Source organism: Hyla sarda, chromosome 8 (assembly GCF_029499605.1).
Source record: "Hyla sarda isolate aHylSar1 chromosome 8, aHylSar1.hap1, whole genome shotgun sequence".
Lineage (NCBI taxonomy): Eukaryota > Metazoa > Chordata > Amphibia > Anura > Hylidae > Hyla > Hyla sarda.
In genome coordinates, this window is record NC_079196.1 from 114641676 (window position 1) to 114667482 (window position 25807).

At 43.4% G+C, this 25807-nt stretch overlaps 15 pseudogenes; all 15 read left to right on the forward strand.

Moving 5' to 3' along the window:
* The first annotated feature begins 666 nt into the window (after nucleotides 1–666).
* On the forward strand, nucleotides 667–930 carry LOC130286591 (U2 spliceosomal RNA; annotated as a pseudogene).
* A 1460-nt stretch (nucleotides 931–2390) lies between these two features.
* Nucleotides 2391–2654, forward strand: LOC130286593 (U2 spliceosomal RNA; annotated as a pseudogene).
* Nucleotides 2655–4133: 1479 nt separating this feature from the next.
* On the forward strand, nucleotides 4134–4397 carry LOC130286594 (U2 spliceosomal RNA; annotated as a pseudogene).
* Nucleotides 4398–5872: 1475 nt separating this feature from the next.
* LOC130286595 (U2 spliceosomal RNA) lies at nucleotides 5873–6136 on the forward strand (annotated as a pseudogene).
* Nucleotides 6137–7589: 1453 nt separating this feature from the next.
* Nucleotides 7590–7853, forward strand: LOC130286596 (U2 spliceosomal RNA; annotated as a pseudogene).
* A 1470-nt stretch (nucleotides 7854–9323) lies between these two features.
* On the forward strand, nucleotides 9324–9587 carry LOC130286598 (U2 spliceosomal RNA; annotated as a pseudogene).
* Nucleotides 9588–11058: 1471 nt separating this feature from the next.
* Nucleotides 11059–11322, forward strand: LOC130286599 (U2 spliceosomal RNA; annotated as a pseudogene).
* A 1470-nt stretch (nucleotides 11323–12792) lies between these two features.
* On the forward strand, nucleotides 12793–13056 carry LOC130286600 (U2 spliceosomal RNA; annotated as a pseudogene).
* A 1475-nt stretch (nucleotides 13057–14531) lies between these two features.
* LOC130286601 (U2 spliceosomal RNA) lies at nucleotides 14532–14795 on the forward strand (annotated as a pseudogene).
* Nucleotides 14796–16265: 1470 nt separating this feature from the next.
* LOC130289550 (U2 spliceosomal RNA) lies at nucleotides 16266–16529 on the forward strand (annotated as a pseudogene).
* A 1464-nt stretch (nucleotides 16530–17993) lies between these two features.
* LOC130286602 (U2 spliceosomal RNA) lies at nucleotides 17994–18257 on the forward strand (annotated as a pseudogene).
* Nucleotides 18258–19720: 1463 nt separating this feature from the next.
* LOC130286603 (U2 spliceosomal RNA) lies at nucleotides 19721–19984 on the forward strand (annotated as a pseudogene).
* Nucleotides 19985–21456: 1472 nt separating this feature from the next.
* Nucleotides 21457–21720, forward strand: LOC130286604 (U2 spliceosomal RNA; annotated as a pseudogene).
* A 1471-nt stretch (nucleotides 21721–23191) lies between these two features.
* On the forward strand, nucleotides 23192–23455 carry LOC130286605 (U2 spliceosomal RNA; annotated as a pseudogene).
* A 1460-nt stretch (nucleotides 23456–24915) lies between these two features.
* Nucleotides 24916–25179, forward strand: LOC130286606 (U2 spliceosomal RNA; annotated as a pseudogene).
* Nucleotides 25180–25807: the final 628 nt, after the last annotated feature.

Genomic DNA, 25807 nt, shown 5'->3' on the forward strand with positions numbered 1-25807 from the left:
ATCCTCATGGGAGGATTATTGCACCAGGACCCTTAGCACTTTTAAAATGCCATTCAATGCCACGGGCTAGATGTAAACTGCAGATGACCATGTTGTGGTAGTTACCATGGATACCCAAGTGATGTGTGAGCTAACACATAGGCCCAACAGATTCCAAGAAGGCCAGAATCACCAGCGGCACCACCATCGATTGTCAGGTCACCCGGATTCAGCAAATACCAGAGTCCAAAATGATGCAGGTTTATACTGTTAATTTTCAGTTTATCGTTACAGTTGGTGTTATTCCATGTCGGAAGGGACGCAGCTACAGCCAGTGGGGTAACTAGAGACAGGCAGGCAGCTATGTGCAACAAAGGTAGGCGTGTTGTTTTCATATGCAGATCTGAAATATTGTCTTATATGCAAGAGGAGGAGTGATGGGGGTTCAGGCAAAAGCCAGGCTATGGATTGCATTGCTAAATGCTCCATCAGAGTGCAATGGTCGCCTGTCCTTTTTTTAAGTGATGATGTGGGTTTAGCCTGTGCTGTATGTATGTATGGGTGGCTGACTGCCACCCACCCAGAAAGTGTATGGGAGGCTGGTTGGCTGCCAGCCTTCCTTCCATTCCTATGAGTAATGTGAGTGCTCATGAAGGGGACATGGTTGGGTCCACCCCTTTCCCGGTTATCCCCTCTAGGCCTTTTGGCTTAGATCAAGTGTAAAAAAAGAAAGGATCTTGCGACAGATCGCATCCTGAGGCACGTTTTTTTTTGTGTGAATACTTGCACTTGGGTGACTTGTGAGCACATACTGATACATACGTTCCCTATCTGGGGACCATAAATTAAATGGATTTTTGAGAAAGGGAGCTGATTTGGAAGCTTGCTTCTGTCGCCCTATGCATTGACCCGATGTGGCAGTATCTTCGGGTAGTGAACAGTGCACCACCCCATTCCAGTGTTAAACAAGAAAGATTCTCATTTAATCCTCCGTGGGTGAGAATTTGAGTTTGAGAATTGGAGACCAAAATGATGAGTTGCACTGACTGGTTTATGAACGTCTATTCATTTAGCGTTTTAATGACCATGTTTGCACACTGATTGGTGTAAAAAAATAAAATAAAACTAAATAATAATAATCTAGCACACCTGTGCAGGTTTGACATGACATGACAGGTAGCTGTCTTGTGGGTGGTGCTGAATCCTGTTAAATGACATGAGGGTCTCATGCCTATACACAAGGGTGTGTCATTGCTGTTGCTTGACCATGCATTGGTTTCTGTGGTCAGTGAATGATAAAAACAAAATTTACCATCCATTGATGGATGGGAAATCCGCCATGAGGCATTTGTTTTTAGAAACTGCTGCTCACAACCAATGTTGCAATGGAGTGTCTCCATCTGCTGGTGGTATTGGAAAGGCATTAGTGCTATGACAGGGTCTGAAGAAGAAGAAGAAGAAGACGGAAAAAAATATATATAAAAAGAAAAAGAGAGAGAGAGAGAGAGACTGACTTAGTGAGCGAGTGAGTGAGAGAGTGAGAGTGAGTGAGAGTGAATGAGTGAGTGAGTGATTGAGTGAGTGAGTGAGTGAGAACAAATGAGTTAAAGCAAGTGAGTGAGAGAGATCGAATGAATGAAAGTCTGAATGACAGAAAGAAAAAAGGATGAAGAAAGAAGCATGAAGAAAAAAAAATGTATATGGAGTTGCTGACATGAGTGCAATCTACAAAGCCGTTGAGGCTGATCCTCATGGGAGGATTATTGCACCAGGACCCTTAGCACTTTTAAAATGCCATTCAATGCCACGGGCTAGATGTAAACTGCAGATGACCATGTTGTGGTAGTTACCATGGATACCCAAGTGATGTGTGAGCTAACACATAGGCCCAACAGATTCCAAGAAGGCCAGAATCACCAGCGGCACCACCATCGATTGTCAGGTCACCCGGATTCAGCAAATACCAGAGTCCAAAATGATGCAGGTTTATACTGTTAATTTTCAGTTTATCGTTACAGTTGGTGTTATTCCATGTCGGAAGGGACGCAGCTACAGCCAGTGGGGTAACTAGAGACAGGCAGGCAGCTATGTGCAACAAAGGTAGGCGTGTTGTTTTCATATGCAGATCTGAAATATTGTCTTATATGCAAGAGGAGGAGTGATGGGGGTTCAGGCAAAAGCCAGGCTATGGATTGCATTGCTAAATGCTCCATCAGAGTGCAATGGTCGCCTGTCCTTTTTTTAAGTGATGATGTGGGTTTAGCCTGTGCTGTATGTATGTATGGGTGGCTGACTGCCACCCACCCAGAAAGTGTATGGGAGGCTGGTTGGCTGCCAGCCTTCCTTCCATTCCTATGAGTAATGTGAGTGCTCATGAAGGGGACATGGTTGGGTCCACCCCTTTCCCGGTTATCCCCTCTAGGCCTTTTGGCTTAGATCAAGTGTAAAAAAAGAAAGGATCTTGCGACAGATCGCATCCTGAGGCACGTTTTTTTTTGTGTGAATACTTGCACTTGGGTGACTTGTGAGCACATACTGATACATACGTTCCCTATCTGGGGACCATAAATTAAATGGATTTTTGAGAAAGGGAGCTGATTTGGAAGCTTGCTTCTGTCGCCCTATGCATTGACCCGATGTGGCAGTATCTTCGGGTAGTGAACAGTGCACCACCCCATTCCAGTGTTAAACAAGAAAGATTCTCATTTAATCCTCCGTGGGTGAGAATTTGAGTTTGAGAATTGGAGACCAAAATGATGAGTTGCACTGACTGGTTTATGAACGTCTATTCATTTAGCGTTTTAATGACCATGTTTGCACACTGATTGGTGTAAAAAAATAAAATAAAACTAAATAATAATAATCTAGCACACCTGTGCAGGTTTGACATGACATGACAGGTAGCTGTCTTGTGGGTGGTGCTGAATCCTGTTAAATGACATGAGGGTCTCATGCCTATACACAAGGGTGTGTCATTGCTGTTGCTTGACCATGCATTGGTTTCTGTGGTCAGTGAATGATAAAAACAAAATTTACCATCCATTGATGGATGGGAAATCCGCCATGAGGCATTTGTTTTTAGAAACTGCTGCTCACAACCAATGTTGCAATGGAGTGTCTCCATCTGCTGGTGGTATTGGAAAGGCATTAGTGCTATGACAGGGTCTGAAGAAGAAGAAGAAGAAGAAGAAGAAGAAGAAGACGGAAAAAAATATATATAAAAAGAAAAAGAGAGAGAGAGAGAGAGACTGACTTAGTGAGCGAGTGAGTGAGGGAGTGAGAGTGAGTTAGAGTGAATGAGTGAGTGAGTGATTGAGTGAGTGAGTGAGTGAGTGAGAAAAAATGAGTTAAAGCAAGTGAGTGAGAGAGATCGAATGAATGAAAGTCTGAATGACAGAAAGAAAAAAGGATGAAGAAAGAAGCATGAAGAAAAAAAAATGTATATGGAGTTGCTGACATGAGTGCAATCTACAAAGCCGTTGAGGCTGATCCTCATGGGAGGATTATTGCACCAGGACCCTTAGCACTTTTAAAATGCCATTCAATGCCACGGGCTAGATGTAAACTGCAGATGACCATGTTGTGGTAGTTACCATGGATACCCAAGTGATGTGTGAGCTAACACATAGGCCCAACAGATTCCAAGAAGGCCAGAATCACCAGCGGCACCACCATCGATTGTCAGGTCACCCGGATTCAGCAAATACCAGAGTCCAAAATGATGCAGGTTTATACTGTTAATTTTCAGTTTATCGTTACAGTTGGTGTTATTCCATGTCGGAAGGGACGCAGCTACAGCCAGTGGGGTAACTAGAGACAGGCAGGCAGCTATGTGCAACAAAGGTAGGCGTGTTGTTTTCATATGCAGATCTGAAATATTGTCTTATATGCAAGAGGAGGAGTGATGGGGGTTCAGGCAAAAGCCAGGCTATGGATTGCATTGCTAAATGCTCCATCAGAGTGCAATGGTCGCCTGTCCTTTTTTTAAGTGATGATGTGGGTTTAGCCTGTGCTGTATGTATGTATGGGTGGCTGACTGCCACCCACCCAGAAAGTGTATGGGAGGCTGGTTGGCTGCCAGCCTTCCTTCCATTCCTATGAGTAATGTGAGTGCTCATGAAGGGGACATGGTTGGGTCCACCCCTTTCCCGGTTATCCCCTCTAGGCCTTTTGGCTTAGATCAAGTGTAAAAAAAGAAAGGATCTTGCGACAGATCGCATCCTGAGGCACGTTTTTTTTTGTGTGAATACTTGCACTTGGGTGACTTGTGAGCACATACTGATACATACGTTCCCTATCTGGGGACCATAAATTAAATGGATTTTTGAGAAAGGGAGCTGATTTGGAAGCTTGCTTCTGTCGCCCTATGCATTGACCCGATGTGGCAGTATCTTCGGGTAGTGAACAGTGCACCACCCCATTCCAGTGTTAAACAAGAAAGATTCTCATTTAATCCTCCGTGGGTGAGAATTTGAGTTTGAGAATTGGAGACCAAAATGATGAGTTGCACTGACTGGTTTATGAACGTCTATTCATTTAGCGTTTTAATGACCATGTTTGCACACTGATTGGTGTAAAAAAATAAAATAAAACTAAATAATAATAATCTAGCACACCTGCGCAGGTTTGACATGACATGACAGGTAGCTGTCTTGTGGGTGGTGCTGAATCCTGTTAAATGACATGAGGGTCTCATGCCTATACACAAGGGTGTGTCATTGCTGTTGCTTGACCATGCATTGGTTTCTGTGGTCAGTGAATGATAAAAACAAAATTTACCATCCATTGATGGATGGGAAATCCGCCATGAGGCATTTGTTTTTAGAAACTGCTGCTCACAACCAATGTTGCAATGGAGTGTCTCCATCTGCTGGTGGTATTGGAAAGGCATTAGTGCTATGACAGGGTCTGAAGAAGAAGAAGAAGAAGAAGAAGAAGACGGAAAAAAATATATATAAAAAGAAAAAGAGAGAGAGAGAGAGACTGACTTAGTGAGCGAGTGAGTGAGAGAGTGAGAGTGAGTGAGAGTGAATGAGTGAGTGAGTGATTGAGTGAGTGAGTGAGTGAGTGAGTGAGAACAAATGAGTTAAAGCAAGTGAGTGAGAGAGATCGAATGAATGAAAGTCTGAATGACAGAAAGAAAAAAGGATGAAGAAAGAAGCATGAAGAAAAAAAAATGTATATGGAGTTGCTGACATGAGTGCAATCTACAAAGCCGTTGAGGCTGATCCTCATGGGAGGATTATTGCACCAGGACCCTTAGCACTTTTAAAATGCCATTCAATGCCACGGGCTAGATGTAAACTGCAGATGACCATGTTGTGGTAGTTACCATGGATACCCAAGTGATGTGTGAGCTAACACATAGGCCCAACAGATTCCAAGAAGGCCAGAATCACCAGCGGCACCACCATCGATTGTCAGGTCACCCGGATTCAGCAAATACCAGAGTCCAAAATGATGCAGGTTTATACTGTTAATTTTCAGTTTATCGTTACAGTTGGTGTTATTCCATGTCGGAAGGGACGCAGCTACAGCCAGTGGGGTAACTAGAGACAGGCAGGCAGCTATGTGCAACAAAGGTAGGCGTGTTGTTTTCATATGCAGATCTGAAATATTGTCTTATATGCAAGAGGAGGAGTGATGGGGGTTCAGGCAAAAGCCAGGCTATGGATTGCATTGCTAAATGCTCCATCAGAGTGCAATGGTCGCCTGTCCTTTTTTTAAGTGATGATGTGGGTTTAGCCTGTGCTGTATGTATGTATGGGTGGCTGACTGCCACCCACCCAGAAAGTGTATGGGAGGCTGGTTGGCTGCCAGCCTTCCTTCCATTCCTATGAGTAATGTGAGTGCTCATGAAGGGGACATGGTTGGGTCCACCCCTTTCCCGGTTATCCCCTCTAGGCCTTTTGGCTTAGATCAAGTGTAAAAAAAGAAAGGATCTTGCGACAGATCGCATCCTGAGGCACGTTTTTTTTTGTGTGAATACTTGCACTTGGGTGACTTGTGAGCACATACTGATACATACGTTCCCTATCTGGGGACCATAAATTAAATGGATTTTTGAGAAAGGGAGCTGATTTGGAAGCTTGCTTCTGTCGCCCTATGCATTGACCCGATGTGGCAGTATCTTCGGGTAGTGAACAGTGCACCACCCCATTCCAGTGTTAAACAAGAAAGATTCTCATTTAATCCTCCGTGGGTGAGAATTTGAGTTTGAGAATTGGAGACCAAAATGATGAGTTGCACTGACTGGTTTATGAACGTCTATTCATTTAGCGTTTTAATGACCATGTTTGCACACTGATTGGTGTAAAAAAATAAAATAAAACTAAATAATAATAATCTAGCACACCTGTGCAAGTTTGACATGACATGACAGGTAGCTGTCTTGTGGGTGGTGCTGAATCCTGTTAAATGACATGAGGGTCTCATGCCTATACACAAGGGTGTGTCATTGCTGTTGCTTGACCATGCATTGGTTTCTGTGGTCAGTGAATGATAAAAACAAAATTTACCATCCATTGATGGATGGGAAATCCGCCATGAGGCATTTGTTTTTAGAAACTGCTGCTCACAACCAATGTTGCAATGGAGTGTCTCCATCTGCTGGTGGTATTGGAAAGGCATTAGTGCTATGACAGGGTCTGAAGAAGAAGAAGAAGAAGAAGAAGAAGACGGAAAAAAATATATATAAAAAGAAAAAGAGAGAGAGAGAGAGAGACTGACTTAGTGAGCGAGTGAGTGAGAGAGTGAGAGTGAGTGAGAGTGAATGAGTGAGTGAGTGATTGAGTGAGTGAGTGAGTGAGTGAGTGAGTGAGAGAGATCGAATGAATGAAAGTCTGAATGACAGAAAGAAAAAAGGATGAAGAAAGAAGCATGAAGAAAAAAAAATGTATATGGAGTTGCTGACATGAGTGCAATCTACAAAGCCGTTGAGGCTGATCCTCATGGGAGGATTATTGCACCAGGACCCTTAGCACTTTTAAAATGCCATTCAATGCCACGGGCTAGATGTAAACTGCAGATGACCATGTTGTGGTAGTTACCATGGATACCCAAGTGATGTGTGAGCTAACACATAGGCCCAACAGATTCCAAGAAGGCCAGAATCACCAGCGGCACCACCATCGATTGTCAGGTCACCCGGATTCAGCAAATACCAGAGTCCAAAATGATGCAGGTTTATACTGTTAATTTTCAGTTTATCGTTACAGTTGGTGTTATTCCATGTCGGAAGGGACGCAGCTACAGCCAGTGGGGTAACTAGAGACAGGCAGGCAGCTATGTGCAACAAAGGTAGGCGTGTTGTTTTCATATGCAGATCTGAAATATTGTCTTATATGCAAGAGGAGGAGTGATGGGGGTTCAGGCAAAAGCCAGGCTATGGATTGCATTGCTAAATGCTCCATCAGAGTGCAATGGTCGCCTGTCCTTTTTTTAAGTGATGATGTGGGTTTAGCCTGTGCTGTATGTATGTATGGGTGGCTGACTGCCACCCACCCAGAAAGTGTATGGGAGGCTGGTTGGCTGCCAGCCTTCCTTCCATTCCTATGAGTAATGTGAGTGCTCATGAAGGGGACATGGTTGGGTCCACCCCTTTCCCGGTTATCCCCTCTAGGCCTTTTGGCTTAGATCAAGTGTAAAAAAAGAAAGGATCTTGCGACAGATCGCATCCTGAGGCACGTTTTTTTTTGTGTGAATACTTGCACTTGGGTGACTTGTGAGCACATACTGATACATACGTTCCCTATCTGGGGACCATAAATTAAATGGATTTTTGAGAAAGGGAGCTGATTTGGAAGCTTGCTTCTGTCGCCCTATGCATTGACCCGATGTGGCAGTATCTTCGGGTAGTGAACAGTGCACCACCCCATTCCAGTGTTAAACAAGAAAGATTCTCATTTAATCCTCCGTGGGTGAGAATTTGAGTTTGAGAATTGGAGACCAAAATGATGAGTTGCACTGACTGGTTTATGAACGTCTATTCATTTAGCGTTTTAATGACCATGTTTGCACACTGATTGGTGTAAAAAAATAAAATAAAACTAAATAATAATAATCTAGCACACCTGTGCAGGTTTGACATGACATGACAGGTAGCTGTCTTGTGGGTGGTGCTGAATCCTGTTAAATGACATGAGGGTCTCATGCCTATACACAAGGGTGTGTCATTGCTGTTGCTTGACCATGCATTGGTTTCTGTGGTCAGTGAATGATAAAAACAAAATTTACCATCCATTGATGGATGGGAAATCCGCCATGAGGCATTTGTTTTTAGAAACTGCTGCTCACAACCAATGTTGCAATGGAGTGTCTCCATCTGCTGGTGGTATTGGAAAGGCATTAGTGCTATGACAGGGTCTGAAGAAGAAGAAGAAGAAAAAGAAGACGGAAAAAAATATATATAAAAAGAAAAAGAGAGAGAGAGAGAGAGACTGACTTAGTGAGCGAGTGAGTGAGAGAGTGAGAGTGAGTGAGAGTGAATGAGTGAGTGAGTGATTGAGTGAGTGAGTGAGTGAGTGAGAACAAATGAGTTAAAGCAAGTGAGTGAGAGAGATCGAATGAATGAAAGTCTGAATGACAGAAAGAAAAAAGGATGAAGAAAGAAGCATGAAGAAAAAAAAATGTATATGGAGTTGCTGACATGAGTGCAATCTACAAAGCCGTTGAGGCTGATCCTCATGGGAGGATTATTGCACCAGGACCCTTAGCACTTTTAAAATGCCATTCAATGCCACGGGCTAGATGTAAACTGCAGATGACCATGTTGTGGTAGTTACCATGGATACCCAAGTGATGTGTGAGCTAACACATAGGCCCAACAGATTCCAAGAAGGCCAGAATCACCAGCGGCACCACCATCGATTGTCAGGTCACCCGGATTCAGCAAATACCAGAGTCCAAAATGATGCAGGTTTATACTGTTAATTTTCAGTTTATCGTTACAGTTGGTGTTATTCCATGTCGGAAGGGACGCAGCTACAGCCAGTGGGGTAACTAGAGACAGGCAGGCAGCTATGTGCAACAAAGGTAGGCGTGTTGTTTTCATATGCAGATCTGAAATATTGTCTTATATGCAAGAGGAGGAGTGATGGGGGTTCAGGCAAAAGCCAGGCTATGGATTGCATTGCTAAATGCTCCATCAGAGTGCAATGGTCGCCTGTCCTTTTTTTAAGTGATGATGTGGGTTTAGCCTGTGCTGTATGTATGTATGGGTGGCTGACTGCCACCCACCCAGAAAGTGTATGGGAGGCTGGTTGGCTGCCAGCCTTCCTTCCATTCCTATGAGTAATGTGAGTGCTCATGAAGGGGACATGGTTGGGTCCACCCCTTTCCCGGTTATCCCCTCTAGGCCTTTTGGCTTAGATCAAGTGTAAAAAAAGAAAGGATCTTGCGACAGATCGCATCCTGAGGCACGTTTTTTTTTGTGTGAATACTTGCACTTGGGTGACTTGTGAGCACATACTGATACATACGTTCCCTATCTGGGGACCATAAATTAAATGGATTTTTGAGAAAGGGAGCTGATTTGGAAGCTTGCTTCTGTCGCCCTATGCATTGACCCGATGTGGCAGTATCTTCGGGTAGTGAACAGTGCACCACCCCATTCCAGTGTTAAACAAGAAAGATTCTCATTTAATCCTCCGTGGGTGAGAATTTGAGTTTGAGAATTGGAGACCAAAATGATGAGTTGCACTGACTGGTTTATGAACGTCTATTCATTTAGCGTTTTAATGACCATGTTTGCACACTGATTGGTGTAAAAAAATAAAATAAAACTAAATAATAATAATCTAGCACACCTGTGCAGGTTTGACATGACATGACAGGTAGCTGTCTTGTGGGTGGTGCTGAATCCTGTTAAATGACATGAGGGTCTCATGCCTATACACAAGGGTGTGTCATTGCTGTTGCTTGACCATGCATTGGTTTCTGTGGTCAGTGAATGATAAAAACAAAATTTACCATCCATTGATGGATGGGAAATCCGCCATGAGGCATTTGTTTTTAGAAACTGCTGCTCACAACCAATGTTGCAATGGAGTGTCTCCATCTGCTGGTGGTATTGGAAAGGCATTAGTGCTATGACAGGGTCTGAAGAAGAAGAAGAAGAAGAAGACGGAAAAAAATATATATAAAAAGAAAAAGAGAGAAAGAGAGAGAGACTGACTTAGTGAGCGAGTGAGTAAGAGAGTGAGAGTGAGTGAGAGTGAATGAGTGAGTGAGTGATTGAGTGAGTGAGTGAGTGAGTGAGTGAGAACAAATGAGTTAAAGCAAGTGAGTGAGAGAGATCGAATGAATGAAAGTCTGAATGACAGAAAGAAAAAAGGATGAAGAAAGAAGCATGAAGAAAAAAAAATGTATATGGAGTTGCTGACATGAGTGCAATCTACAAAGCCGTTGAGGCTGATCCTCATGGGAGGATTATTGCACCAGGACCCTTAGCACTTTTAAAATGCCATTCAATGCCACGGGCTAGATGTAAACTGCAGATGACCATGTTGTGGTAGTTACCATGGATACCCAAGTGATGTGTGAGCTAACACATAGGCCCAACAGATTCCAAGAAGGCCAGAATCACCAGCGGCACCACCATCGATTGTCAGGTCACCCGGATTCAGCAAATACCAGAGTCCAAAATGATGCAGGTTTATACTGTTAATTTTCAGTTTATCGTTACAGTTGGTGTTATTCCATGTCGGAAGGGACGCAGCTACAGCCAGTGGGGTAACTAGAGACAGGCAGGCAGCTATGTGCAACAAAGGTAGGCGTGTTGTTTTCATATGCAGATCTGAAATATTGTCTTATATGCAAGAGGAGGAGTGATGGGGGTTCAGGCAAAAGCCAGGCTATGGATTGCATTGCTAAATGCTCCATCAGAGTGCAATGGTCGCCTGTCCTTTTTTTAAGTGATGATGTGGGTTTAGCCTGTGCTGTATGTATGTATGGGTGGCTGACTGCCACCCACCCAGAAAGTGTATGGGAGGCTGGTTGGCTGCCAGCCTTCCTTCCATTCCTATGAGTAATGTGAGTGCTCATGAAGGGGACATGGTTGGGTCCACCCCTTTCCCGGTTATCCCCTCTAGGCCTTTTGGCTTAGATCAAGTGTAAAAAAAGAAAGGATCTTGCGACAGATCGCATCCTGAGGCACGTTTTTTTTTGTGTGAATACTTGCACTTGGGTGACTTGTGAGCACATACTGATACATACGTTCCCTATCTGGGGACCATAAATTAAATGGATTTTTGAGAAAGGGAGCTGATTTGGAAGCTTGCTTCTGTCGCCCTATGCATTGACCCGATGTGGCAGTATCTTCGGGTAGTGAACAGTGCACCACCCCATTCCAGTGTTAAACAAGAAAGATTCTCATTTAATCCTCCGTGGGTGAGAATTTGAGTTTGAGAATTGGAGACCAAAATGATGAGTTGCACTGACTGGTTTATGAACGTCTATTCATTTAGCGTTTTAATGACCATGTTTGCACACTGATTGGTGTAAAAAAATAAAATAAAACTAAATAATAATAATCTAGCACACCTGTGCAGGTTTGACATGACATGACAGGTAGCTGTCTTGTGGGTGGTGCTGAATCCTGTTAAATGACATGAGGGTCTCATGCCTATACACAAGGGTGTGTCATTGCTGTTGCTTGACCATGCATTGGTTTCTGTGGTCAGTGAATGATAAAAACAAAATTTACCATCCATTGATGGATGGGAAATCCGCCATGAGGCATTTGTTTTTAGAAACTGCTGCTCACAACCAATGTTGCAATGGAGTGTCTCCATCTGCTGGTGGTATTGGAAAGGCATTAGTGCTATGACAGGGTCTGAAGAAGAAGAAGAAGAAAAAGAAGACGGAAAAAAATATATATAAAAAGAAAAAGAGAGAGAGAGAGAGAGACTGACTTAGTGAGCGAGTGAGTGAGAGAGTGAGAGTGAGTGAGAGTGAATGAGTGAGTGAGTGATTGAGTGAGTGAGTGAGTGAGTGAGAACAAATGAGTTAAAGCAAGTGAGTGAGAGAGATCGAATGAATGAAAGTCTGAATGACAGAAAGAAAAAAGGATGAAGAAAGAAGCATGAAGAAAAAAAAATGTATATGGAGTTGCTGACATGAGTGCAATCTACAAAGCCGTTGAGGCTGATCCTCATGGGAGGATTATTGCACCAGGACCCTTAGCACTTTTAAAATGCCATTCAATGCCACGGGCTAGATGTAAACTGCAGATGACCATGTTGTGGTAGTTACCATGGATACCCAAGTGATGTGTGAGCTAACACATAGGCCCAACAGATTCCAAGAAGGCCAGAATCACCAGCGGCACCACCATCGATTGTCAGGTCACCCGGATTCAGCAAATACCAGAGTCCAAAATGATGCAGGTTTATACTGTTAATTTTCAGTTTATCGTTACAGTTGGTGTTATTCCATGTCGGAAGGGACGCAGCTACAGCCAGTGGGGTAACTAGAGACAGGCAGGCAGCTATGTGCAACAAAGGTAGGCGTGTTGTTTTCATATGCAGATCTGAAATATTGTCTTATATGCAAGAGGAGGAGTGATGGGGGTTCAGGCAAAAGCCAGGCTATGGATTGCATTGCTAAATGCTCCATCAGAGTGCAATGGTCGCCTGTCCTTTTTTTAAGTGATGATGTGGGTTTAGCCTGTGCTGTATGTATGTATGGGTGGCTGACTGCCACCCACCCAGAAAGTGTATGGGAGGCTGGTTGGCTGCCAGCCTTCCTTCCATTCCTATGAGTAATGTGAGTGCTCATGAAGGGGACATGGTTGGGTCCACCCCTTTCCCGGTTATCCCCTCTAGGCCTTTTGGCTTAGATCAAGTGTAAAAAAAGAAAGGATCTTGCGACAGATCGCATCCTGAGGCACGTTTTTTTTTGTGTGAATACTTGCACTTGGGTGACTTGTGAGCACATACTGATACATACGTTCCCTATCTGGGGACCATAAATTAAATGGATTTTTGAGAAAGGGAGCTGATTTGGAAGCTTGCTTCTGTCGCCCTATGCATTGACCCGATGTGGCAGTATCTTCGGGTAGTGAACAGTGCACCACCCCATTCCAGTGTTAAACAAGAAAGATTCTCATTTAATCCTCCGTGGGTGAGAATTTGAGTTTGAGAATTGGAGACCAAAATGATGAGTTGCACTGACTGGTTTATGAACGTCTATTCATTTAGCGTTTTAATGACCATGTTTGCACACTGATTGGTGTAAAAAAATAAAATAAAACTAAATAATAATAATCTAGCACACCTGTGCAGGTTTGACATGACATGACAGGTAGCTGTCTTGTGGGTGGTGCTGAATCCTGTTAAATGACATGAGGGTCTCATGCCTATACACAAGGGTGTGTCATTGCTGTTGCTTGACCATGCATTGGTTTCTGTGGTCAGTGAATGATAAAAACAAAATTTACCATCCATTGATGGATGGGAAATCCGCCATGAGGCATTTGTTTTTAGAAACTGCTGCTCACAACCAATGTTGCAATGGAGTGTCTCCATCTGCTGGTGGTATTGGAAAGGCATTAGTGCTATGACAGGGTCTGAAGAAGAAGAAGAAGAAGAAGACGGAAAAAAATATATATAAAAAGAAAAAGAGAGAAAGAGAGAGAGACTGACTTAGTGAGCGAGTGAGTAAGAGAGTGAGAGTGAGTGAGAGTGAATGAGTGAGTGAGTGATTGAGTGAGTGAGTGAGTGAGTGAGTGAGTGAGAACAAATGAGTTAAAGCAAGTGAGTGAGAGAGATCGAATGAATGAAAGTCTGAATGACAGAAAGAAAAAAGGATGAAGAAAGAAGCATGAAGAAAAAAAAATGTATATGGAGTTGCTGACATGAGTGCAATCTACAAAGCCGTTGAGGCTGATCCTCATGGGAGGATTATTGCACCAGGACCCTTAGCACTTTTAAAATGCCATTCAATGCCACGGGCTAGATGTAAACTGCAGATGACCATGTTGTGGTAGTTACCATGGATACCCAAGTGATGTGTGAGCTAACACATAGGCCCAACAGATTCCAAGAAGGCCAGAATCACCAGCGGCACCACCATCGATTGTCAGGTCACCCGGATTCAGCAAATACCAGAGTCCAAAATGATGCAGGTTTATACTGTTAATTTTCAGTTTATCGTTACAGTTGGTGTTATTCCATGTCGGAAGGGACGCAGCTACAGCCAGTGGGGTAACTAGAGACAGGCAGGCAGCTATGTGCAACAAAGGTAGGCGTGTTGTTTTCATATGCAGATCTGAAATATTGTCTTATATGCAAGAGGAGGAGTGATGGGGGTTCAGGCAAAAGCCAGGCTATGGATTGCATTGCTAAATGCTCCATCAGAGTGCAATGGTCGCCTGTCCTTTTTTTAAGTGATGATGTGGGTTTAGCCTGTGCTGTATGTATGTATGGGTGGCTGACTGCCACCCACCCAGAAAGTGTATGGGAGGCTGGTTGGCTGCCAGCCTTCCTTCCATTCCTATGAGTAATGTGAGTGCTCATGAAGGGGACATGGTTGGGTCCACCCCTTTCCCGGTTATCCCCTCTAGGCCTTTTGGCTTAGATCAAGTGTAAAAAAAGAAAGGATCTTGCGACAGATCGCATCCTGAGGCACGTTTTTTTTTGTGTGAATACTTGCACTTGGGTGACTTGTGAGCACATACTGATACATACGTTCCCTATCTGGGGACCATAAATTAAATGGATTTTTGAGAAAGGGAGCTGATTTGGAAGCTTGCTTCTGTCGCCCTATGCATTGACCCGATGTGGCAGTATCTTCGGGTAGTGAACAGTGCACCACCCCATTCCAGTGTTAAACAAGAAAGATTCTCATTTAATCCTCCGTGGGTGAGAATTTGAGTTTGAGAATTGGAGACCAAAATGATGAGTTGCACTGACTGGTTTATGAACGTCTATTCATTTAGCGTTTTAATGACCATGTTTGCACACTGATTGGTGTAAAAAAATAAAATAAAACTAAATAATAATAATCTAGCACACCTGTGCAGGTTTGACATGACATGACAGGTAGCTGTCTTGTGGGTGGTGCTGAATCCTGTTAAATGACATGAGGGTCTCATGCCTATACACAAGGGTGTGTCATTGCTGTTGCTTGACCATGCATTGGTTTCTGTGGTCAGTGAATGATAAAAACAAAATTTACCATCCATTGATGGATGGGAAATCCGCCATGAGGCATTTGTTTTTAGAAACTGCTGCTCACAACCAATGTTGCAATGGAGTGTCTCCATCTGCTGGTGGTATTGGAAAGGCATTAGTGCTATGACAGGGTCTGAAGAAGAAGAAGAAGAAGAAGAAGACGGAAAAAAATATATATAAAAAGAAAAAGAGAGAGAGAGAGAGAGACTGACTTAGTGAGCGAGTGAGTGAGAGAGTGAGAGTGAGTGAGAGTGAATGAGTGAGTGAGTGATTGAGTGAGTGAGTGAGTGAGTGAGAACAAATGAGTTAAAGCAAGTGAGTGAGAGAGATCGAATGAATGAAAGTCTGAATGACAGAAAGAAAAAAGGATGAAGAAAGAAGCATGAAGAAAAAAAAATGTATATGGAGTTGCTGACATGAGTGCAATCTACAAAGCCGTTGAGGCTGATCCTCATGGGAGGATTATTGCACCAGGACCCTTAGCACTTTTAAAATGCCATTCAATGCCACGGGCTAGATGTAAACTGCAGATGACCATGTTGTGGTAGTTACCATGGATACCCAAGTGATGTGTGAGCTAACACATAGGCCCAACAGATTCCAAGAAGGCCAGAATCACCAGCGGCATCACCATCGATTGTCAGGTCACCCGGATTCAGCAAATACCAGAGTCCAAAATGATGCAGGTTTATACTGTTAATTTTCAGTTTATCGTTACAGTTGGTGTTATTCCATGTCGGAAGCGACGCAGCTACAGCCAGTGGGGTAACTAGAGACAGGCAGGCAGCTATGTGCAACAAAGGTAGGCGTGTTGTTTTCATATGCAGATCTGAAATATTGTCTTATATGCAAGAGGAGGAGTGATGGGGGTTCAGGCAAAAGCCAGGCTATGGATTGCATTGCTAAATGCTCCATCAGAGTGCAATGGTCGCCTGTCCTTTTTTTAAGTGATGATGTGGGTTTAGCCTGTGCTGTATGTATGTATGGGTGGCTGACTGCCACCCACCCAGAAAGTGTATGGGAGGCTGGTTGGCTGCCAGCCTTCCTTCCATTCCTATGAGTAATGTGAGTGCTCATGAAGGGGACATGGTTGGGTCCACCCCTTTCCCGGTTATCCCCTCTAGGCCTTTTGGCTTAGATCAAGTGTAAAAAAAGAAAGGATCTTGCGTCAGATCGCATCCTGAGGCACGTTTTTTTTTGTGTGAATACTTGCACTTGGGTGACTTGTGAGCACATACTGATACATACGTTCCCTATCTGGGGACCATAAATTAAATGGATTTTTGAGAAAGGGAGCTGATTTGGAAGCTTGCTTCTGTCGCCCTATGCATTGACCCGATGTGGCAGTATCTTCGGGTAGTGAACAGTGCACCACCCCATTCCAGTGTTAAACAAGAAAGATTCTCATTTAATCCTCCGTGGGTGAGAATTTGAGTTTGAGAATTGGAGACCAAAATGATGAGTTGCACTGACTGGTTTATGAACGTCTATTCATTTAGCGTTTTAATGACCATGTTTGCACACTGATTGGTGTAAAAAAATAAAATAAAACTAAATAATAATAATCTAGCACACCTGTGCAGGTTTGACATGACATGACAGGTAGCTGTCTTGTGGGTGGTGCTGAATCCTGTTAAATGACATGAGGGTCTCATGCCTATACACAAGGGTGTGTCATTGCTGTTGCTTGACCATGCATTGGTTTCTGTGGTCAGTGAATGATAAAAACAAAATTTACCATCCATTGATGGATGGGAAATCCGCCATGAGGCATTTGTTTTTAGAAACTGCTGCTCACAACCAATGTTGCAATGGAGTGTCTCCATCTGCTGGTGGTATTGGAAAGGCATTAGTGCTATGACAGGGTCTGAAGAAGAAGAAGAAGAAGACGGAAAAAAATATATATAAAAAGAAAAAGAGAGAGAGAGAGAGAGACTGACTTAGTGAGCGAGTGAGTGAGAGAGTGAGAGTGAGTGAGAGTGAATGAGTGAGTGAGTGATTGAGTGAGTGAGTGAGTGAGTGAGAACAAATGAGTTAAAGCAAGTGAGTGAGAGAGATCGAATGAATGAAAGTCTGAATGACAGAAAGAAAAAAGGATGAAGAAAGAAGCATGAAGAAAAAAAAATGTATATGGAGTTGCTGACATGAGTGCAATCTACAAAGCCGTTGAGGCTGATCCTCATGGGAGGATTATTGCACCAGGACCCTTAGCACTTTTAAAATGCCATTCAATGCCACGGGCTAGATGTAAACTGCAGATGACCATGTTGTGGTAGTTACCATGGATACCCAAGTGATGTGTGAGCTAACACATAGGCCCAACAGATTCCAAGAAGGCCAGAATCACCAGCGGCACCACCATCGATTGTCAGGTCACCCGGATTCAGCAAATACCAGAGTCCAAAATGATGCAGGTTTATACTGTTAATTTTCAGTTTATCGTTACAGTTGGTGTTATTCCATGTCGGAAGCGACGCAGCTACAGCCAGTGGGGTAACTAGAGACAGGCAGGCAGCTATGTGCAACAAAGGTAGGCGTGTTGTTTTCATATGCAGATCTGAAATATTGTCTTATATGCAAGAGGAGGAGTGATGGGGGTTCAGGCAAAAGCCAGGCTATGGATTGCATTGCTAAATGCTCCATCAGAGTGCAATGGTCGCCTGTCCTTTTTTTAAGTGATGATGTGGGTTTAGCCTGTGCTGTATGTATGTATGGGTGGCTGACTGCCACCCACCCAGAAAATGTATGGGAGGCTGGTTGGCTGCCAGCCTTCCTTCCATTCCTATGAGTAATGTGAGTGCTCATGAAGGGGACATGGTTGGGTCCACCCCTTTCCCGGTTATCCCCTCTAGGCCTTTTGGCTTAGATCAAGTGTAAAAAAAGAAAGGATCTTGCGACAGATCGCATCCTGAGGCACGTTTTTTTTTGTGTGAATACTTGCACTTGGGTGACTTGTGAGCACATACTGATACATACGTTCCCTATCTGGGGACCATAAATTAAATGGATTTTTGAGAAAGGGAGCTGATTTGGAAGCTTGCTTCTGTCGCCCTATGCATTGACCCGATGTGGCAGTATCTTCGGGTAGTGAACAGTGCACCACCCCATTCCAGTGTTAAACAAGAAAGATTCTCATTTAATCCTCCGTGGGTGAGAATTTGAGTTTGAGAATTGGAGACCAAAATGATGAGTTGCACTGACTGGTTTATGAACGTCTATTCATTTAGCGTTTTAATGACCATGTTTGCACACTGATTGGTGTAAAAAAATAAAATAAAACTAAATAATAATAATCTAGCACACCTGTGCAGGTTTGACATGACATGACAGGTAGCTGTCTTGTGGGTGGTGCTGAATCCTGTTAAATGACATGAGGGTCTCATGCCTATACACAAGGGTGTGTCATTGCTGTTGCTTGACCATGCATTGGTTTCTGTGGTCAGTGAATGATAAAAACAAAATTTACCATCCATTGATGGATGGGAAATCCGCCATGAGGCATTTGTTTTTAGAAACTGCTGCTCACAACCAATGTTGCAATGGAGTGTCTCCATCTGCTGGTGGTATTGGAAAGGCATTAGTGCTATGACAGGGTCTGAAGAAGAAGAAGAAGAAGAAGACGGAAAAAAATATATATAAAAAGAAAAAGAGAGAGAGAGAGAGAGACTGACTTAGTGAGCGAGTGAGTGAGAGAGTGAGAGTGAGTGAGAGTGAATGAGTGAGTGATTGAGTGAGTGAGTGAGTGAGTGAGAACAAATGAGTTAAAGCAAGTGAGTGAGAGAGATCGAATGAATGAAAGTCTGAATGACAGAAAGAAAAAAGGATGAAGAAAGAAGCATGAAGAAAAAAAAATGTATATGGAGTTGCTGACATGAGTGCAATCTACAAAGCCGTTGAGGCTGATCCTCATGGGAGGATTATTGCACCAGGACCCTTAGCACTTTTAAAATGCCATTCAATGCCACGGGCTAGATGTAAACTGCAGATGACCATGTTGTGGTAGTTACCATGGATACCCAAGTGATGTGTGAGCTAACACATAGGCCCAACAGATTCCAAGAAGGCCAGAATCACCAGCGGCACCACCATCGATTGTCAGGTCACCCGGATTCAGCAAATACCAGAGTCCAAAATGATGCAGGTTTATACTGTTAATTTTCAGTTTATCGTTACAGTTGGTGTTATTCCATGTCGGAAGGGACGCAGCTACAGCCAGTGGGGTAACTAGAGACAGGCAGGCAGCTATGTGCAACAAAGGTAGGCGTGTTGTTTTCATATGCAGATCTGAAATATTGTCTTATATGCAAGAGGAGGAGTGATGGGGGTTCAGGCAAAAGCCAGGCTATGGATTGCATTGCTAAATGCTCCATCAGAGTGCAATGGTCGCCTGTCCTTTTTTTAAGTGATGATGTGGGTTTAGCCTGTGCTGTATGTATGTATGGGTGGCTGACTGCCACCCACCCAGAAAGTGTATGGGAGGCTGGTTGGCTGCCAGCCTTCCTTCCATTCCTATGAGTAATGTGAGTGCTCATGAAGGGGACATGGTTGGGTCCACCCCTTTCCCGGTTATCCCCTCTAGGCCTTTTGGCTTAGATCAAGTGTAAAAAAAGAAAGGATCTTGCGACAGATCGCATCCTGAGGCACGTTTTTTTTTGTGTGAATACTTGCACTTGGGTGACTTGTGAGCACATACTGATACATACGTTCCCTATCTGGGGACCATAAATTAAATGGATTTTTGAGAAAGGGAGCTGATTTGGAAGCTTGCTTCTGTCGCCCTATGCATTGACCCGATGTGGCAGTATCTTCGGGTAGTGAACAGTGCACCACCCCATTCCAGTGTTAAACAAGAAAGATTCTCATTTAATCCTCCGTGGGTGAGAATTTGAGTTTGAGAATTGGAGACCAAAATGATGAGTTGCACTGACTGGTTTATGAACGTCTATTCATTTAGCGTTTTAATGACCATGTTTGCACACTGATTGGTGTAAAAAAATAAAATAAAACTAAATAATAATAATCTAGCACACCTGTGCAGGTTTGACATGACATGACAGGTAGCTGTCTTGTGGGTGGTGCTGAATCCTGTTAAATGACATGAGGGTCTCATGCCTATACACAAGGGTGTGTCATTGCTGTTGCTTGACCATGCATTGGTTTCTGTGGTCAGTGAATGATAAAAACAAAATTTACCATCCATTGATGGATGGGAAATCCGCCATGAGGCATTTGTTTTTAGAAACTGCTGCTCACAACCAATGTTGCAATGGAGTGTCTCCATCTGCTGGTGGTATTGGAAAGGCATTAGTGCTATGACAGGGTCTGAAGAAGAAGAAGAAGAAGAAGAAGAAGAAGACGGAAAAAAATATATATAAAAAGAAAAAGAGAGAGAGAGAGAGAGACTGACTTAGTGAGCGAGTGAGTGAGAGAGTGAGAGTGAGTGAGAGTGAATGAGTGAGTGAGTGATTGAGTGAGTGAGTGAGTGAGAACAAATGAGTTAAAGCAAGTGAGTGAGAGAGATCGAATGAATGAAAGTCTGAATGACAGAAAGAAAAAAGGATGAAGAAAGAAGCATGAAGAAAAAAAAATGTATATGGAGTTGCTGACATGAGTGCAATCTACAAAGCCGTTGAGGCTGATCCTCATGGGAGGATTATTGCACCAGGACCCTTAGCACTTTTAAAATGCCATTCAATGCCACGGGCTAGATGTAAACTGCAGATGACCATGTTGTGGTAGTTACCATGGATACCCAAGTGATGTGTGAGCTAACACATAGGCCCAACAGATTCCAAGAAGGCCAGAATCACCAGCGGCACCACCATCGATTGTCAGGTCACCCGGATTCAGCAAATACCAGAGTCCAAAATGATGCAGGTTTATACTGTTAATTTTCAGTTTATCGTTACAGTTGGTGTTATTCCATGTCGGAAGGGACGCAGCTACAGCCAGTGGGGTAACTAGAGACAGGCAGGCAGCTATGTGCAACAAAGGTAGGCGTGTTGTTTTCATATGCAGATCTGAAATATTGTCTTATATGCAAGAGGAGGAGTGATGGGGGTTCAGGCAAAAGCCAGGCTATGGATTGCATTGCTAAATGCTCCATCAGAGTGCAATGGTCGCCTGTCCTTTTTTTAAGTGATGATGTGGGTTTAGCCTGTGCTGTATGTATGTATGGGTGGCTGACTGCCACCCACCCAGAAAGTGTATGGGAGGCTGGTTGGCTGCCAGCCTTCCTTCCATTCCTATGAGTAATGTGAGTGCTCATGAAGGGGACATGGTTGGGTCCACCCCTTTCCCGGTTATCCCCTCTAGGCCTTTTGGCTTAGATCAAGTGTAAAAAAAGAAAGGATCTTGCGACAGATCGCATCCTGAGGCACGTTTTTTTTTGTGTGAATACTTGCACTTGGGTGACTTGTGAGCACATACTGATACATACGTTCCCTATCTGGGGACCATAAATTAAATGGATTTTTGAGAAAGGGAGCTGATTTGGAAGCTTGCTTCTGTCGCCCTATGCATTGACCCGATGTGGCAGTATCTTCGGGTAGTGAACAGTGCACCACCCCATTCCAGTGTTAAACAAGAAAGATTCTCATTTAATCCTCCGTGGGTGAGAATTTGAGTTTGAGAATTGGAGACCAAAATGATGAGTTGCACTGACTGGTTTATGAACGTCTATTCATTTAGCGTTTTAATGACCATGTTTGCACACTGATTGGTGTAAAAAAATAAAATAAAACTAAATAATAATAATCTAGCACACCTGTGCAGGTTTGACATGACATGACAGGTAGCTGTCTTGTGGGTGGTGCTGAATCCTGTTAAATGACATGAGGGTCTCATGCCTATACACAAGGGTGTGTCATTGCTGTTGCTTGACCATGCATTGGTTTCTGTGGTCAGTGAATGATAAAAACAAAATTTACCATCCATTGATGGATGGGAAATCCGCCATGAGGCATTTGTTTTTAGAAACTGCTGCTCACAACCAATGTTGCAATGGAGTGTCTCCATCTGCTGGTGGTATTGGAAAGGCATTAGTGCTATGACAGGGTCTGAAGAAGAAGAAGAAGAAGAAGACGGAAAAAAATATATATAAAAAGAAAAAGAGAGAGAGAGAGAGAGACTGACTTAGTGAGCGAGTGAGTGAGAGAGTGAGAGTGAGTGAGAGTGAATGAGTGAGTGAGTGATTGAGTGAGTGAGTGAGTGAGTGAGTGAGAACAAATGAGTTAAAGCAAGTGAGTGAGAGAGATCGAATGAATGAAAGTCTGAATGACAGAAAGAAAAAAGGATGAAGAAAGAAGCATGAAGAAAAAAAAATGTATATGGAGTTGCTGACATGAGTGCAATCTACAAAGCCGTTGAGGCTGATCCTCATGGGAGGATTATTGCACCAGGACCCTTAGCACTTTTAAAATGCCATTCAATGCCACGGGCTAGATGTAAACTGCAGATGACCATGTTGTGGTAGTTACCATGGATACCCAAGTGATGTGTGAGCTAACACATAGGCCCAACAGATTCCAAGAAGGCCAGAATCACCAGCGGCACCACCATCGATTGTCAGGTCACCCGGATTCAGCAAATACCAGAGTCCAAAATGATGCAGGTTTATACTGTTAATTTTCAGTTTATCGTTACAGTTGGTGTTATTCCATGTCGGAAGGGACGCAGCTACAGCCAGTGGGGTAACTAGAGACAGGCAGGCAGCTATGTGCAACAAAGGTAGGCGTGTTGTTTTCATATGCAGATCTGAAATATTGTCTTATATGCAAGAGGAGGAGTGATGGGGGTTCAGGCAAAAGCCAGGCTATGGATTGCATTGCTAAATGCTCCATCAGAGTGCAATGGTCGCCTGTCCTTTTTTTAAGTGATGATGTGGGTTTAGCCTGTGCTGTATGTATGTATGGGTGGCTGACTGCCACCCACCCAGAAAGTGTATGGGAGGCTGGTTGGCTGCCAGCCTTCCTTCCATTCCTATGAGTAATGTGAGTGCTCATGAAGGGGACATGGTTGGGTCCACCCCTTTCCCGGTTATCCCCTCTAGGCCTTTTGGCTTAGATCAAGTGTAAAAAAAGAAAGGATCTTGCGACAGATCGCATCCTGAGGCACGTTTTTTTTTGTGTGAATACTTGCACTTGGGTGACTTGTGAGCACATACTGATACATACGTTCCCTATCTGGGGACCATAAATTAAATGGATTTTTGAGAAAGGGAGCTGATTTGGAAGCTTGCTTCTGTCGCCCTATGCATTGACCCGATGTGGCAGTATCTTCGGGTAGTGAACAGTGCACCACCCCATTCCAGTGTTAAACAAGAAAGATTCTCATTTAATCCTCCGTGGGTGAGAATTTGAGTTTGAGAATTGGAGACCAAAATGATGAGTTGCACTGACTGGTTTATGAACGTCTATTCATTTAGCGTTTTAATGACCATGTTTGCACACTGATTGGTGTAAAAAAATAAAATAAAACTAAATAATAATAATCTAGCACACCTGTGCAGGTTTGACATGACATGACAGGTAGCTGTCTTGTGGGTGGTGCTGAATCCTGTTAAATGACATGAGGGTCTCATGCCTATACACAAGGGTGTGTCATTGCTGTTGCTTGACCATGCATTGGTTTCTGTGGTCAGTGAATGATAAAAACAAAATTTACCATCCATTGATGGATGGGAAATCCGCCATGAGGCATTTGTTTTTAGAAACTGCTGCTCACAACCAATGTTGCAATGGAGTGTCTCCATCTGCTGGTGGTATTGGAAAGGCATTAGTGCTATGACAGGGTCTGAAGAAGAAGAAGAAGAAGACGGAAAAAAATATATATAAAAAGAAAAAGAGAGAGAGAGAGAGAGACTGACTTAGTGAGCGAGTGAGTGAGAGAGTGAGAGTGAGTGAGAGTGAATGAGTGAGTGAGTGATTGAGTGAGTGAGTGAGTGAGAACAAATGAGTTAAAGCAAGTGAGTGAGAGAGATCGAATGAATGAAAGTCTGAATGACAGAAAGAAAAAAGGATGAAGAAAGAAGCATGAAGAAAAAAAAATGTATATGGAGTTGCTGACATGAGTGCAATCTACAAAGCCGTTGAGGCTGATCCTCATGGGAGGATTATTGCACCAGGACCCTTAGCACTTTTAAAATGCCATTCAATGCCACGGGCTAGATGTAAACTGCAGATGACCATGTTGTGGTAGTTACCATGGATACCCAAGTGATGTGTGAGCTAACACATAGGCCCAACAGATTCCAAGAAGGCCAGAATCACCAGCGGCACCACCATCGATTGTCAGGTCACCCGGATTCAGCAAATACCAGAGTCCAAAATGATGCAGGTTTATACTGTTAATTTTCAGTTTATCGTTACAGTTGGTGTTATTCCATGTCGGAAGGGACGCAGCTACAGCCAGTGGGGTAACTAGAGACAGGCAGGCAGCTATGTGCAACAAAGGTAGGCGTGTTGTTTTCATATGCAGATCTGAAATATTGTCTTATATGCAAGAGGAGGAGTGATGGGGGTTCAGGCAAAAGCCAGGCTATGGATTGCATTGCTAAATGCTCCATCAGAGTGCAATGGTCGCCTGTCCTTTTTTTAAGTGATGATGTGGGTTTAGCCTGTGCTGTATGTATGTATGGGTGGCTGACTGCCACCCACCCAGAAAGTGTATGGGAGGCTGGTTGGCTGCCAGCCTTCCTTCCATTCCTATGAGTAATGTGAGTGCTCATGAAGGGGACATGGTTGGGTCCACCCCTTTCCCGGTTATCCCCTCTAGGCCTTTTGGCTTAGATCAAGTGTAAAAAAAGAAAGGATCTTGCGACAGATCGCATCCTGAGGCACGTTTTTTTTTGTGTGAATACTTGCACTTGGGTGACTTGTGAGCACATACTGATACATACGTTCCCTATCTGGGGACCATAAATTAAATGGATTTTTGAGAAAGGGAGCTGATTTGGAAGCTTGCTTCTGTCGCCCTATGCATTGACCCGATGTGGCAGTATCTTCGGGTAGTGAACAGTGCACCACCCCATTCCAGTGTTAAACAAGAAAGATTCTCATTTAATCCTCCGTGGGTGAGAATTTGAGTTTGAGAATTGGAGACCAAAATGATGAGTTGCACTGACTGGTTTATGAACGTCTATTCATTTAGCGTTTTAATGACCATGTTTGCACACTGATTGGTGTAAAAAAATAAAATAAAACTAAATAATAATAATCTAGCACACCTGTGCAGGTTTGACATGACATGACAGGTAGCTGTCTTGTGGGTGGTGCTGAATCCTGTTAAATGACATGAGGGTCTCATGCCTATACACAAGGGTGTGTCATTGCTGTTGCTTGACCATGCATTGGTTTCTGTGGTCAGTGAATGATAAAAACAAAATTTACCATCCATTGATGGATGGGAAATCCGCCATGAGGCATTTGTTTTTAGAAACTGCTGCTCACAACCAATGTTGCAATGGAGTGTCTCCATCTGCTGGTGGTATTGGAAAGGCATTAGTGCTATGACAGGGTCTGAAGAAGAAGAAGAAGACGGAAAAAAATATATATAAAAAGAAAAAGAGAGAGAGAGAGAGAGACTGACTTAGTGAGCGAGTGAGTGAGAGAGTGAGAGTGAGTGAGAGTGAATGAGTGAGTGAGTGAGTGATTGAG